The following is a 14,660-nucleotide window of genomic DNA, read 5'->3' on the forward strand; positions in this document are numbered from 1 at the left end:
TGTTTATTGGTTTATTGAATAAATTGTAGTTAGTTTTTCATCATTATAACAATCATGGTAAAGGGCAAGTAGAAAAGATTTTGGGCCTGGGCTGGTAATTTTTCATCTTCCATTTGAGGGTAGTTGCACTGGTCAGAGAGACTGGCAGAAAGAACTTCTACATTGCAGTGTAGAGATACATAGGCAAAGTGGCACACACTGTTCTGTGGAGAGAGAGACAGAGAGACGGAGCGCACAAAAGATGTGCACTGTATAGTGCATACAGAAACAGGTAGAGAGAGAGAATGACTGAGAGACTTGTGTTGGGCCTGGTACAAGAATGTGGAGAGAAAAAGTATTCCATGCACTGAACTATGTGTACAGAGGCAGGCAGAGAAATGCACTGCATTTTGGAGAAAGAGAGAAAACTATAGTATATGTTAAGAAAGACATACGGTCATAGACAAGTGAGAGCTAAACATACTGTGTTATTCATACAGAGACAAGTTCAGCTCTAAATTACTATTATCCATAAAGTTGAAAAGTGACCTTTTATTCAACTACTATAAGTAGCTGATTGATAAAACTTGTTCTCAATCTTCAAAGATGTCTCAAATCACCAGCTTTGTTTGGAATAATACTGAGTGGAATACAGAATATGGAATAATAGTACTGAGTGGACGTGTAGGCTCTAAATTTTACGTTGTTTTATTTTTGAGTGCAGTTATGTAAAAAAAATAATTCTACATTTGTAAGTTGCACTTTCAGGATAAATAGCTTGTGCTACAGTACCTGTATGAGGTGAACTGAAAAATACTATTTATTTTGCTTATCTTTTTTACAGTGCAAATATTTGTAATAAAAAATAATAATCCCAAGTGAGCACTGCATACTTTGTATTCTGTGTTGTAAATGGAATCAATATATTTGAAAATCTAGAAAACACCCAAAATATTTAAATAAATTGTATTCTACTATTGTTTAACAGTGATATTAAAACATCGATTAATTGTGACTGTTTTTTTTAATCTCGCAATTAATTGTGATTAAGCTTTTTAAACATTTGACAATGTTTCTTATACAACACTTATGGAAACGTAATAATAGCTTTGACAAAGATGTCAGTCTTAATTAAAAGAAATGACTGTATATGTGTAAATGGCATCGTTTATATCTTAATTGTGGAACAAGAGAGAACTCCTCAGGCAGATTAACTTCTAACCCATGAAAACTGTAACACATGATTTACTATGCAATAAGGGCATGATTCAAAACCCATTGAAGCCTGGTTGCCTTTATTATTTATTAACTCTTATCTGTTAACCTCTGTTTTTTATGACAAACTCTAGCCTACGTTCTCATTTTTGTTAAGTTCTCAATGTGCTATTTTTCATAACGTTTTATCACACTATTTTGTATTTTTATATTTTATTGGTTTTGTTACTAGTTCTCCCCTTCAGCACTAATTCTTATATTCACCTTTCATCTATTAGTTAACTTCACTTTTTTCCCTTTCTTGTTTAATTAAATCTTACCTATTACTTCCCCTTCTTACTATTCCGCATCCGTTGTCATTGCAAGGGCTAGCCTATCTCCCCTTTAGTTGTCCACTCTGTCTGTTCTCTCTGACTAATCCCCGTTCTCCTGCAGATGAATAATTTGCTAAATTAATTCTGTGGGTGTCAGAGTGTGAAGATCTGTTCACATTGTTGTCATTCTGCACATTATCTTGCCTCTTGAGGGACTTGGGGCCTTTTATGGGTTAGCTTTGGAAGGGTGTATTGGTGGTGAAGATTCTGTCCTATGTGGCAAGATAATACTAGGGGCATGATATGCCAGGTTGGCTCCCCATTTCTATCCAGATAAAGTAACATATTACCCAGGTCTGGGGGGACAAGGGGCCAGTGGTAAACCACAGTGGGTCCAGGTGGTAATAGTCCCACCCATGGCTGAAACAGATCTTTCCCTGACTCAGTAAACCTGACCATTTCGGAACCAAAAGGAGAATCAACAAAACATTTTTCCAAGTGGGAGTGGATGGGAAAAGGCCCTGCGGTGGAGGGACACTAGGGCCCAAGTACCACTTGCAAGCCTGGAGGTAGTAGATCCCTCAAGAATTATCCCTGATAAACTCCTGACCATTCAGAGAATAACAGGATCCCCTTTCCAAATTCCAGTGCCTCACAAGGAGAGGGGCTCTGTTCTTCTCTCCTCGCTCCTCTCTCCCAGCATGTTTGGACACTGTCTCTGGCACTTCTCTAGCACTAGCCAGGCTCTCTCAGGCAGAAGCAGCTGCATCTTGCTCCCCGCCCAGCTGCCAGGGAGAGCGACTCAACCTGCGAGAGGGAGGCACAGGGAGAGAAGGACAGAGAGCCCCTCCCTGCATTTAACATGGGGTGGGGAGAACACTGCGGCTCCAGGCTGGGCGCAAGGCGGGAGGGATCACTGGGCAGGGGAGACACATGAGGTGGTCATATGTACTCCCCTTTAGCTTGTGCCCCCCTACTATAAGGAGGCACAAGTCATCTTGACAGCTGAGAGCCTGAAACTGTAAGTAGAGGAGTACTTGTGGCACCTTAGAGACTAACAAATTTATTTGAGCATAAGCTTTCGTGAGCTACAGCTCACTTCATCGGATGCATACAATGGAAAATATAGTGGGGAGATTTTATATACACAGAGAACATGCAACGATGGGTGTTACCATACACACTGTAATGAGCGTGATCACTTAAGGTGAGCTATTACCAGCAGGGGAGCGGGGGGAGATTGAAGTGTTCTCCGACTGGTTTTTGAATGTTATAATTCTTGACGTCTGATTTGTGTCCATTTATTCTTTTACGTAGAGACTGTCCAGTTTGACCAATGTACATGGCAGAGGGGCATTGCTGGCACATGATGGCATATATCACATTGGTAGATGTGCAGGTGAACGAGCCTCTGATAGTGTTGCCAATGTGATTAGGCCCTGTGATGGTGTCCCCTGAATAGATATGTGGACACAGTTGGCAACGGGCTTTGTTGCAAGGATAGGTTCCTGGGTTAGTGGTTCTGTTGTGTGATGTGTGGTTGCTGATGAGTATTTGCTTCAGGTTGGCGGGCTGTCTGTAAGCAAGGACTGGCCTGTCTCCCAAGATCTGTAAGAGTGATGGGTCGTCCTTCAGGATAGTTTGTAGATCCTTGATGATGCGTTGGAGAGGTTTTAGTTGGGGGCTGAAGGTGATGGCTAGTGGCGTTCTGTTATTTTCTTTGCTGGGCCTTTGGGGGACCACAGAGAGAGAATAAAGGTAGTTACACTGAAACTGTGACAGGAGCCTATATTGCTACAGATCCCTGCACAGACGCTTCTCTTCTGCAAACTCTCCACTATGAAATACATAAAATGTAGGCAGATATTCATAAAATACAGACTAAGAAAAAGGTTTTTTTAAAATGGCTAAATTTAGGCTCCTACACCTATATTTAGGTACCTAAATGAGTGGCCTAATTTTAAAAAATGCTAAATATTGAATAGTTACATGAGTTAGAAGTCTGCACATGGACCATATCTGTACTATATCTTGCAAATTTGGTAACTGAGGATTAAAGATATATGTGGTAAAAAAGAAACAGGCTATCTGTGTTTGTGACTAGGAAACCATGAAAACAGCTAGGCAGCACCGCTCACAGTACAGCTTAGGAAGGTCCCTGTGACTCTCCCCAGATAGTTTCTTGAATTTCTTGTGCTTAAGGCCTTCTATGGATGTCTTTCACCCCCCCCCAATGCCCCCCCTCGCCCCGCAAATGCCACATATCTGAGAAGCTAGGACCTCAATCCTTTATCCGTAAGTGCTGAACCATTAGCTGTATATGAACCAAACCGTGTAAGTGTATGTCCCTTTAAACTGAAACTCACCTAGACATGATGTATGCACTACAAGTGTAAGAGGAGGGGATAAATATTGCAGTCTTGAATCAAGCAAGTTACATGGGGTATGACCTTTGGGGATAACACTGTATCCCTTACTGGAGACCAAGCTGTGTGGAATGCCATGACCTCCTGAGCCAATGTCATCACATAAGCACAATGCCAGAAGACAACATTGGCTGGCATCTTGGTGGTCAGAGGTTACACTATGTCTGATCCACAGTGTCTGGGACAAAAAACGTTAGTGCTTCGATTTCTGTAACCAGCACCATTTACAGTCTCTCTCATTGGACACCAGAGTATCTGTGCTTTAGTTTCAGGACTAATACTATTCTGGAGCGTAAGTGCATGAATGATGCATGTGTCTTGGTTCTAGACTGTAGAACCTATATCAGACTTCATTATCAGACAGCAAATTAAGGAAAGTGCACTGGAGTCAAGAAGCTACAATTCTCTGGAGCTTTAAGGACCACAAACCAAAGTGCATCGCTGCCTCAGAAAGGAAGCAATGATGTATGTGTGTGTATACCAAGAAGGGAAGATGGACTGGAGCTTTGGCTTCAAGCAGTAAGGGCACATTGGAGCTTTCAAACTTAGAATTAAAGATCCATCTGTACCTCACTCCAGGGCTGCATCAGGGCTTCATCATTGCATAGAAGCCTAAATATTTGGAGTCAAAGGTACAAAGCCTTGCCTACACATTTGTCCCAGGAGGTGACTGCACCAAGGCCTCTATACTTAGAAACAAAAGTGTGTGGAAATGACAGGCTTTAGAAGATGATGCTGTGTTGAAGCCTCAGAGCCTACAAAGGGGATGCTTTGATATCTGTCCCAAGTATGGACCCAAAGGCCCATATCTGTCAACGTCTCGGACTCAGGAGGCAGCATAACTGGATGTACAGAGGCTTGAGAGTTTCAATTCCCTGAAAGTTCTAGAAGACGAGTCACAATACATGACCAGCTACTCTTTAAACAATAGTGAATCACGGTGATTCTGAGCTAGTGCTTCTCATAGGAGGTGCGGTACCAATGTCTTGAAGTTCCAATCAAAGCATTAAAATTTCATCAATACCTTGCAGTAGGTGACTCTTTACTGTTGTCTTAATACCTGGAAGGAAAGATTTTAACTGCCTTACACCTCTGAATGAGGTAAGGCTTCTGCCTATTGTTCAGATCCTGAGTGACACAATGAAGTAGTAATTGAGTATAATCTACTAGTCTCTGTTCATGGATATGCCAGACAAGAGAATTAAAATACCAAAGGAGGCAGTGGAACTGAAAAAGCTTCTAAGGGCTAGATTCACAGGGGAGTTTAGATGTTTTTGGCGCCTTGCCACCTCGTGGAATTCTCAAGCCCAAGTTAGGTGCCCAGAGTCCCTATACAATGCATAGGGAGCAGTATGTGCCTAAAAAAACAGATTCAGAAAAGCCAGCTTGTCTAAATTAGCCAATAAGAAATGCCAAAAACAGTGATGTGGCCAAAACCATGCCCAGCAAAGGGAGTTAGGCACTAACTTTGGGCTAGAGGGAGGGGCCTAACTCTGCTCCAGATTCACAGCTATGAACCCACACCTGAAATTAAGTGTCTATACCAAGTCAGCCCTTTTCTCAAAGAAAAACAGAGGAAAAGAAGGTGGGGGGTAGAACTGCCCCTTAAACCCAATTGTTAGCATACTTACCCAGGCTGTGGAGAACCTGGGTTCTAAGTCCCACCCTGCCTGATTCAGAACATGGATTTGAATCCAAGTCTCCCACTTCCCACATAAGGGCCCTAACCAGTAGACTATACTCAGTCTCCTCTTGCTGTTTGAGTGATGGTAAGTATTTCATACAAAGTGGGACAGTTTCAACAGGAGGGATTCCCACCCCAGAATATCTTCCTATAGCCCAGTATTTAGAGCCGTGATATATCAGGTGGGACACCCAGATTCAGGTCTCTGCTATGAATCACAGAGTGGTGACTTGAATTTGGGTCTCCTGCATCCTGGGTGAGTGCTCTAACCACTGGGCACTTGCCCCAGTTATGTTTTGTGAAGGTTAGGCAATGTCTGAGCAGCCCTAACAGATTGGACCCAATAAATGAACACCAAGATTGTGAATCCCCCTGGGGCTTAGGCATGAGTTAAGTGCTGAGCAGTGGCATCAGGACTTAAACACCTTTGTGCATATCCAACAACAGACATTTAGGGGACTTGAGGCACCTAAAGGATAAGGTGGCAGCTAAGTGGTTGTTTGTTTTGTGAATACCAGCGATACCTAAAAGTTGACCTTAGATGCCTGAAATGGCAGCTAGGTGTCAAAGACCCCTTCATGAATCCAGCCCCAAGTGATTCAATTATGTTGATGTCCTTGATAGAAAAAGAGGAAGAGATACTAATCGCTATCAACTTATGAAAGCACAAATAAGAAAAATAACACATGGCATGATAGCACTTTCCTCTCTATTTACTTTTACCTTACTGAAAAGGAGGGTAAAACTCCAGAAAATACCCAAATAATTTATTTTAACCAACAATAAACAACAGAAGGAGTAGCCATCACCGGGAGCTCTTCTGCCAGCAGCTTTTGAAAAGGAACTGACAGTTGAAACACTATAAGGCTGTGAGCTCAGAGAGCAGGGTGTATATACCATCTGTTACGTGGGTGAAGATGGGGGCACAACTCAAAATCTTTAGTTTTGGGAGTTGCCAATGCATGTTCTTGAAGCTTAAGACCCAAGAGTGTGAATCTGTAACAACTTCCATTTTTGCTGAAGTTTGCAAGACTGTACTTGTTATGTGAGTAAACAGAGAACTTCCTTCTCTGGGCTATCAGTACAGCACTTTTCAGAAGCACTAAAATTAACTAGAGCAGTTTTAAAAAAAGATTAAAACCCTATCCTAAGGGTAAATGGATGTGATAAAAGTGCTTAGATAGTTAAGGGATGTTGCAGGAATCTTGGTAAACATTTAGGGAACTGGGAGGTTTTGCCTCTTTGCTAAGGGAAAAGAGAATAATTTGTTGCTGAGTCATTTCCTACTTGTGGTGGTGAAATTTCCCCTTGCTGTTTTGTAACATAATTTTAGGAAGTACTTGATTCTGGTAAAATGCCGTAAACAGTGTTGTATTGATAATAAAACTTCAGTTTCTGGGTACCACATTTCAAGGGTAACTCAGTTAAGAAGAATATTGTGTTTGGGTGGAAGAGCAGTAAAAGGCATGGGGAGGCCATGATACATGTGGAGCAGGTATTTATTTACATATATGTTTCTCTAAACATGGTTCAGGGAGGCTATGGTGCATAGTACACCAGAAATGTGTAGATAATCAATTTTCTGATGTATTTAAATACGATCACTTTAAATTATATCCTTCAAGTGAAAGATCTGTAAAGCCCACTTTATTTTGGTTACCATAAACCAGTACAGAAAGAGCATATCTAAATTAATAACATACATCATCTGAATTTCATGACAACAATTTCACTGCCATTTTTTCTGGAGTGGGGAATAAGGTATCAACTCACATACTACATCACTACATAAAGAGGATTACATATAAAGAGATTACTGCTATCCATATACCACAAACATATTTAACACAAGCAATTTATATTAGAATTAAAACTGCTATTGGGGGAGTAAATATTTGGATAGTATATGACTTCCAAATAGGTCACTTCTGAAACTATTGGTGCACAGTAGGGAGAGGAAATCCATGAAGTATGAGAGTTTAATTGTATTGCTGAGCTTGCAAAGGCTATTGAAACAATAGGGAGCTGTGTCAGCTCTTCTCTCTAAGGCTGCTGCAATAATTCACTACTGGGAACTGCTGCTCTGAGCATGGGATCCAGACATATGGTTGCATCTCATAAAGGCAACAATCCATAAGGTCAACAGACATATGGCTGAAAGGCCAAGAAGTCAACATGTTGAGAAGTTACTAAGCCAGAAAGCTGAAAGAAGAGCAAGTATCCTTTGTTTCTGAGAAGGGAGGGGGACCTAATGTGTCTTCTTAAAGGACCAATTTGAGGCTTTTTATTTTGAAATTTCAATCTCTTCTTTTAAAAATCAGAGCAATTTCTGTGTGTGCAGTTGTTCTGATTTGTTTATGCAATGAAGTGTACTTTACTAAACACCACACTAGTCTGGGCTTTTGAGAAGGGCCTAGAAACCTATTGCCTAGCAACAGGACATTAACTCTCTCTTCTCTAAACCACTGAATACTTTTCCTCCTGTCAGCTTTCTGGCTAATTGACTTTGGGGGATTTCTGGACTCTTGGCTTCATGGGACTCACGCATGTGATTAAAAAAATCTCAGCTCAGAACTATTGAGTTTACTCTAACAAAATAAGGAAGAGTGTAATATTAAATGATAATTTAAAAAGAGGCTTTTCATCCACTGTGTCATTTCTCAATATGTCTTTAAATTAGAGATGTGACAGGCTGCTAAACAATAACTTGAACTTAATGTACGCATTTCTAGTTAATACAGAATCCATCCACTGTCAGCAGGCATGTGGATAATTTCAAAATTTACTTGCCTTTTCTTCACTGTTTGTTTTCCTGGCTTCATTTTGGAACAAATACCAATAGATATTCCATCACGTAACAATAAGAGAAGCACCTGGGAATATAATGCCATCATTTTACTCATCTCTGAACTCCCTGTGATTCCACTATCCATAACCTTGGCATCATTCTTGATCCTGAACTCTCCTTCTCCTTCCACTGCCATCTCCTGGGTCTGCAAATCTCCCTGTCACCTCTGCAGCTGTTCAATTGCCTGGAGTCTTGTTCTGCTGAAATCCTCATCTCTACAACCCTTTCTTCACCCCTTAACTCACATTTCTATCATCTACCCATCTCCTTGCCTGCTATGTGCAGAATGTTGCTACCCACCTTATTACTTTGACAAAGAAGTGGAAACGCATCACCCCTATCCTGAGATTCTGCCACTTCATTCCAAATTCATCTCAGGATCCAGTTCAAAACTGTCTCCTTTCAAAAAAAGAATCTGGATTTACTGCAGCTTACTTTTGGACTGTGTTCCTCCCTCTTCCCCTCTACCCTCCCTTTATTTTTTTAAACTACTTCCTCTTGTATTCTATTCCTACAATCTCCAAGCTGTTGGTGCCAGATATTTTTTCTTTGCATTTCCTGCCATCTGTATTTCCCTGACTTTTTAACTCCCCATCTCCTTTCAAATCTCATCTTAAAACTTATCTTTTCTCCCTTGCCTATGCTCCTACTTGCTTTCTTCCTCCGCTATTGGCTTTGTGATGGAATGCTTTGATTTATTCACCATACAATGTCTTTATATCCTTGTTTCTGAAATATATATCATATTATATTCACTGTCTTGTATTACTTTGTTCTGTAAGAAACCCCTTCTTCATCCAAAGCCTAGGGTGGAGGGAAACAAAAGCATGTTAAACACAGGAAAAGTGGGTGGAGTGGCTAAGGAGCTTTGCAGACGTAGCTATAAATTGGCTATGCGGTATGTGCCTACTCACTACGTTCGTCATTAGCAGCCCCTAACTGCCACTCTGGCATCTCAAAAGGATATCTGGTCTGGCTGCTGGGAGCAGGGGTCAAGTAACGGCTGCTGTGCACCACATGGACTCATCTCCAATAGGGACATATTACATAGCATACATTTCTGCTACTTGGCACAGCAGTAATCCCCCTCTGCAAAATGTGCTGCCAGTGCTGGACAAAGGACACAGGAGTTAAGCAGAGTCAGGAAGGCAGCACATAGCTGCTCTGAAGTCTAAGTGGTTTATCCCTGATTTTCTCCATGGATACTCAGTCTCCATGCATCCCTTTGGCCACACATTCCCACCAATACTGTGTCCAGCCAGGGTGCTAAAACAGTTTTTTCCCTACATGAGGCTGTACCAATCCTTCTAGAGTAAGTCCTTTTCTATACATCTTTATGTAGGAAGGGAAGGCACTAAGTTTTGGTACACGGTTTGTATGGGCAGGCTGTATAAAATAGATTAGTATTATAAGCTATGTATGTTCCCTTTATATTTTGGCATTGTTTCATGTTACAATGTAGTAGCCCACTGTTCGATGCTGTGCTCAAATTTCAGTGAAAGCACACCATTGTGAATCCATGCTCATGTACAATATTACTCATTTAATCTGCTACCAGAGCCATCCACAGCCAATTTCTTAGTTCCCAATATGTGAAAAGATCTTTTCTGACGTCTGTATTCTTTTCTTCATGGAAATATCCTTTTACTGATATAGTTACAGATTAAGTGTATTTGGATGATAAATGCCTTATTCAGGGAAAAAGACACAGGGCCCAAGTTAATAGGCTATCCATAGTCTCAACTTCACATATAGACAGCGAATGATTTTTATGGCTCTTGCTGTTGGCATCAGTTCTGGTGTATGGACCATTGTATTTGTTAATGTGATATTTTTAACGTGACTTGTTTCAGGATTTGTGCTCAGTTTGTTTCATGATTTGCTTGCTTTGCACAGGACAGCAAAAGAGAAGTAAGTGGTGAAGCAGAATACTGACATTATGTGCAAGTTGTTTGTTTCTGAGAATGTGCATCCAGGATTCAGTACCTGCATCAAATGGAAAGTGTTACTTACATATTTGACACCACACTGTTATGCAGGAAATCAATAAGAAACTATAAGGAGTATATGAAGCACTACTGTATGTATTAGAAATAATCAAATTTGTTTAGGACAAATAAGAAGAGATGCAACCTTTTGTCCAACCGCTAATCCAAACAGAACCTAAACCTTTTTTTAAAAGTGACTTGCAAAGGAAATTATCAAAACTTCACAAGATATACAGAAATTATAGTTCAGGCTGTGAGTACATTTCTATTTAAAGCCCAAATTTGACTGCAAAATTGGCTATAAAATAAACCAGTTTTTTTCCCACCAAAGGAGAAATATTTTGAAGTTTGAATTTAATTTAATCAGGCAAAGCAATTGGAAGATATGAAAACTTAAAATATTAGGGCTGTTCACTTTTCCATAACTTTCTCTTATCAACCCATTCTCAAGAGCGCCTAGCCACTAAATTTATTTTATTCCATTATTCTCAGTGAAGACTGGTTGGTGATGAGACTGCTTTGAGGTATAGAAACCCACAAAGATAAGCATAAGAATGGCCATACTGGGTCAGACCATTGGTCCATCTACCCCAGTATCCTGTCTTCCACCAGTGGCCAATGTCAGGTGCTTCAGAGCGACTGAGCAGAACAGATAATCATCAAGTGATCCATCCCATGTCGCCCATTCCCAGCTTCTTGTAAACAAAGACGAGGGACATCATCCCCGTCCAAAAAAGATGATAGGTGAACGAGTCCAGTGACCATATCATTTTGATAATGTGACAGCTTCCAGAGATCCTGCTAATTTCCCAGCAAGCAGGGAGTGAACTCCTGCTTAGACCTCAAACAGGTGTACAGGCTGGGACCTGTACGCCTAAGCAGCCCCCATTCAGTCCCTTGGGGAATAAAGGAAAATAACACTTGGTAGTTAGGAGGCAGGGGCATGCACAGGAATTTAAATCTGACTGCTTTTGGAGGGGCATCTTAAACACACACAAATAAAAGGTTCGTGTGACACTCTCCCTCCCCGATTTCTCAGAACATCAGCGGTGGGGACACCCAGGAGCAAGGAGGAAGCCGGGGGAGGGAGGAAGCAGCAGGGCGGCCCTATAGCTGCTGCTTCTCCTTCCCTGCTGCTAGAGTCCCAGTGCTGCTGCCTTCTTTGCAGACTGCCCACTGAGGTGAGTCAGGGGATGGAGGCAGAGGTAACGGGTGGGACTCCAGCAGCGGGAAAGGAGAAGCAGCAGCTGTAGAGGTGGTGGGAGGAGGAGCTCAGCTGGCAGCCAGCCACCCTGCTGCTTCTTCCCTCCTCAGGTTGCAGGGACACATGAAGATGGGGGGGGGGCATGCTCCTTCTTGCCCCCCTCGTGCATGTCCCCATTAGGAGGTCTTTGACTAACTTCACACCTTGTCACAGGCCTGTTGGCTCCAGGCTGAGAGAGTTGTTTGGTTATTTTCTTTATGTGAATTCACCTTGGTTTGTGTCTCTTCTAATCAATACACTTTAAAATCTTCCAAGAATAAAACCTGGAGGAATAAAATTGTCTAAAATGTGCATGTAATTTTTCGGAACCATTGATTTGCCCCATCAGCTTACAGGTGGTTTTTGAAATGTTATGTTTGTCAAATGTCCCTAACTACAAATTGCGCTGTGTGCTATACACCTTCTTGTTGCAAACTAAAGCTATAAACATCCAGCATGCTGACTTTGTTCCCCCACATTCTTCCATATTTTCAAAAATAAATGGGATTTAGAAGAAACTTTCTCTGTGGGCATGTTCCATAACTATCTGCTGCCAGCTTGCTTGCATCTTTTCTTGAAGTATCTAGTACTGGCTACTGTCAGACCCAGAACGCACATCTGGATTATATGGGCCACTGGTCTGATTCAGCATGGCACTTCCAGTATTTCCTATATGAAGCAAAGCTGTGTGCGTGGGTGCATGTACACAGACTGAGCACATGTGACTCTGCTATAAATGCAGTCTGTGAAATTAAATAATTTTTGAGTCCAGCAGAAGCCAAGACAGAATGGCTGCTTAAGCCCAGAAGTCATGTAACAATAACAACCCTGGCAAAATAAAATAATATTTTTACTGCTTTTTCACATTTTTGAATCCTTTGTTTTCTGTCGTCAGGTAAAAGCCCTTTGGGCCTTTGTTTGAAAGAGTCCTTCAGAAAAGGGGCTAGACTATTCCATCTGGCATATGGCATACACTTGATAAAAAGGATGCAAGATATGACTAATCTTTAAAAGTATGTAAATTATTCATGCATACACACAAGATATATTAGCATATAATCCTAAATGAGCAAGGGGAGCACTCATTCAGTGCACAGGATGTCAGTGTAACAATGTTAAAAAAGTAATTTACATTGAACAAGGACCTTTATTAGAATGAAAAAAACCCAGCAACCCAATATTGAGCTATTTTATCTCTGCATCTGTTTCACTGCAGAATCTGCCTAGAATTTTTCTCTTCCCCACTCCTGCCTGGCTTCCTGTTACAGACTGAAAGAAATAGTACAATACTCTTACCTAGGACTTTCTCATTTAGAGGTGAGCTGTAGACATAGGAAAGGATTTAAAAGACAGAGAGAGAGAGAGAGATGTGGTCAGATTCCTTACTTAGTATTATCTCATCCAAAAAGCAGCATAAAAAAGGGAACAAGTTAAACCTGCTCAAAGCATGCTTCTCTTGCATCTTTGCCACTCTGCCCCTAGGGCCACAGCAGATACTGGTGCTAATGTATCACTAGTCAGTGGGAGACTGGGTACCAGCTACAGCTACCATATTGATCTATTTGCTACAAGAAGGTCATATTGCTTAGCATATTGATTATGCGGACAGTGGATTCTTTATGCAGCTATGATGTATGGCATCTATGATTCTATGATCTGATGCTCATTTTATCCTACTGGGTGTGGAATCACTGTCTCTGTTACTGATTTGTCTCTGAACACATCAGATAAAATATCTGTTATCAATATTAAACCTTTTCATTTGACTATGCTGCTGAAGAGTTTTGACTGAATATAACCATACACTGCATATCCAACAATATAGGCATAAAATGAGAACTATGCATTCCACAGCTGTTAGCATTAGGTAAGTACAGCACAAATAATACTGTATTTGCAGCACAGTTAGATGTAGCACTGTTACTGCAGCACTGTTATGTAGCAGCACAAACTTTCATACAAGAGTCAACTGAACATTTCTTGTTCTCTCGCACCACTGTCTCACCTCAATTGTTGTAGGTTCTCTCTTTGGACTTGGGACTGCATTCTCACCATCCACACTTGTATTGCCTGTTAGCAGCCACTACTCTGGCAAGTGAAGTGTAAAAATATAATTAGAAATGCCAAAAAAGAATTTGAAGAACAGTTAGCCAAAGACTCAAAAAAGTAATAACAAAAACTTTTTAAAGGACTTCAGAAGCAGAGAGCCTACTATACAACCATTTTTTAGGTGACAAATATGAGGAACTATCCCAGATTGAGGTGTCATTAGAGGAGATTTTGAAACAAATTTAAAAACTAAACAGTAATAAGTCACCAGGACCAGCTGGTATTCACTCAAGAGTTCTGAAGGAACTAAAACATGAAATTGTGGAACTACTAACTGTGGTATGTAACCTGTCATTTAAATCAGCTTCTGTACAAGATGACTGGAGGATGGCTAATGTGAAACCAATTTTTTAAAAAGGCTCTAGACAATTACAGACTGGTAAGCCTAACTTTAGTACCAGGCAAACTCACTGAAACTATAGCAAAGAACGGAATTATCAGACACATAGATGAACATGATTTGTTGGGGAAGAGTCAACATGGTTTTTGTAAAGCGAAATCATGCCTCACCGATCTACTAGAATTCTTTGAGAGGATCAACAGACATGTGGAAAAGGGTGATCCAGTAGATATAATGTACTTGGATCTTCAGAAAGCCTTTGGCATGGTCCCTCACCAAAGGCTCTTAAGGAAAGTAAGCTGTGATCAGATAAGAAGAAAGGTCCTCTCATAGATCAGTAAATGGTTAAAAGATGGGAAACGAAGGGTAATAATAAATGTTCAGTTTTCAGAATGTAGAGAGGTAAATTGTGGTGTCCCACGGGGGTCTGTACTGGGACCAATGCTGTTCAACATATTCATAAATGATTTGGAAAAAGAGGTAAACAGTGAGATGGCAAAATTTGAAGATGATA

General features: G+C 40.9%; 1 protein-coding gene and 1 long non-coding RNA gene across 2 annotated transcripts in view; one reads left to right on the top strand and one right to left on the bottom strand.

Moving 5' to 3' along the window:
- Positions 1-8,786, bottom strand: part of PJA2 (praja ring finger ubiquitin ligase 2) — a 125,235-nt gene extending 116,449 nt beyond the window's left edge. Inside the window, exon 1 of the mRNA XM_084629257.1 lies at positions 8,767-8,786. The gene's annotated coding sequence lies outside the window, so the exon portion shown is untranslated. The remainder of the gene's footprint in view (positions 1-8,766) is intronic.
- The window catches only part of LOC311521124, a 50,461-nt gene that overhangs the window by 1,870 nt on the left and 33,931 nt on the right, over positions 1-14,660 (top strand). The gene's annotated exons all lie outside the window — the stretch shown is intronic.

The sequence above is a fragment of the Lepidochelys olivacea genome (genome assembly GCF_965140295.1).
Source record: "Lepidochelys olivacea isolate rLepOli2 genome assembly, chromosome: 5".
Classification (NCBI taxonomy): Eukaryota; Metazoa; Chordata; order Testudines; family Cheloniidae; genus Lepidochelys; species Lepidochelys olivacea.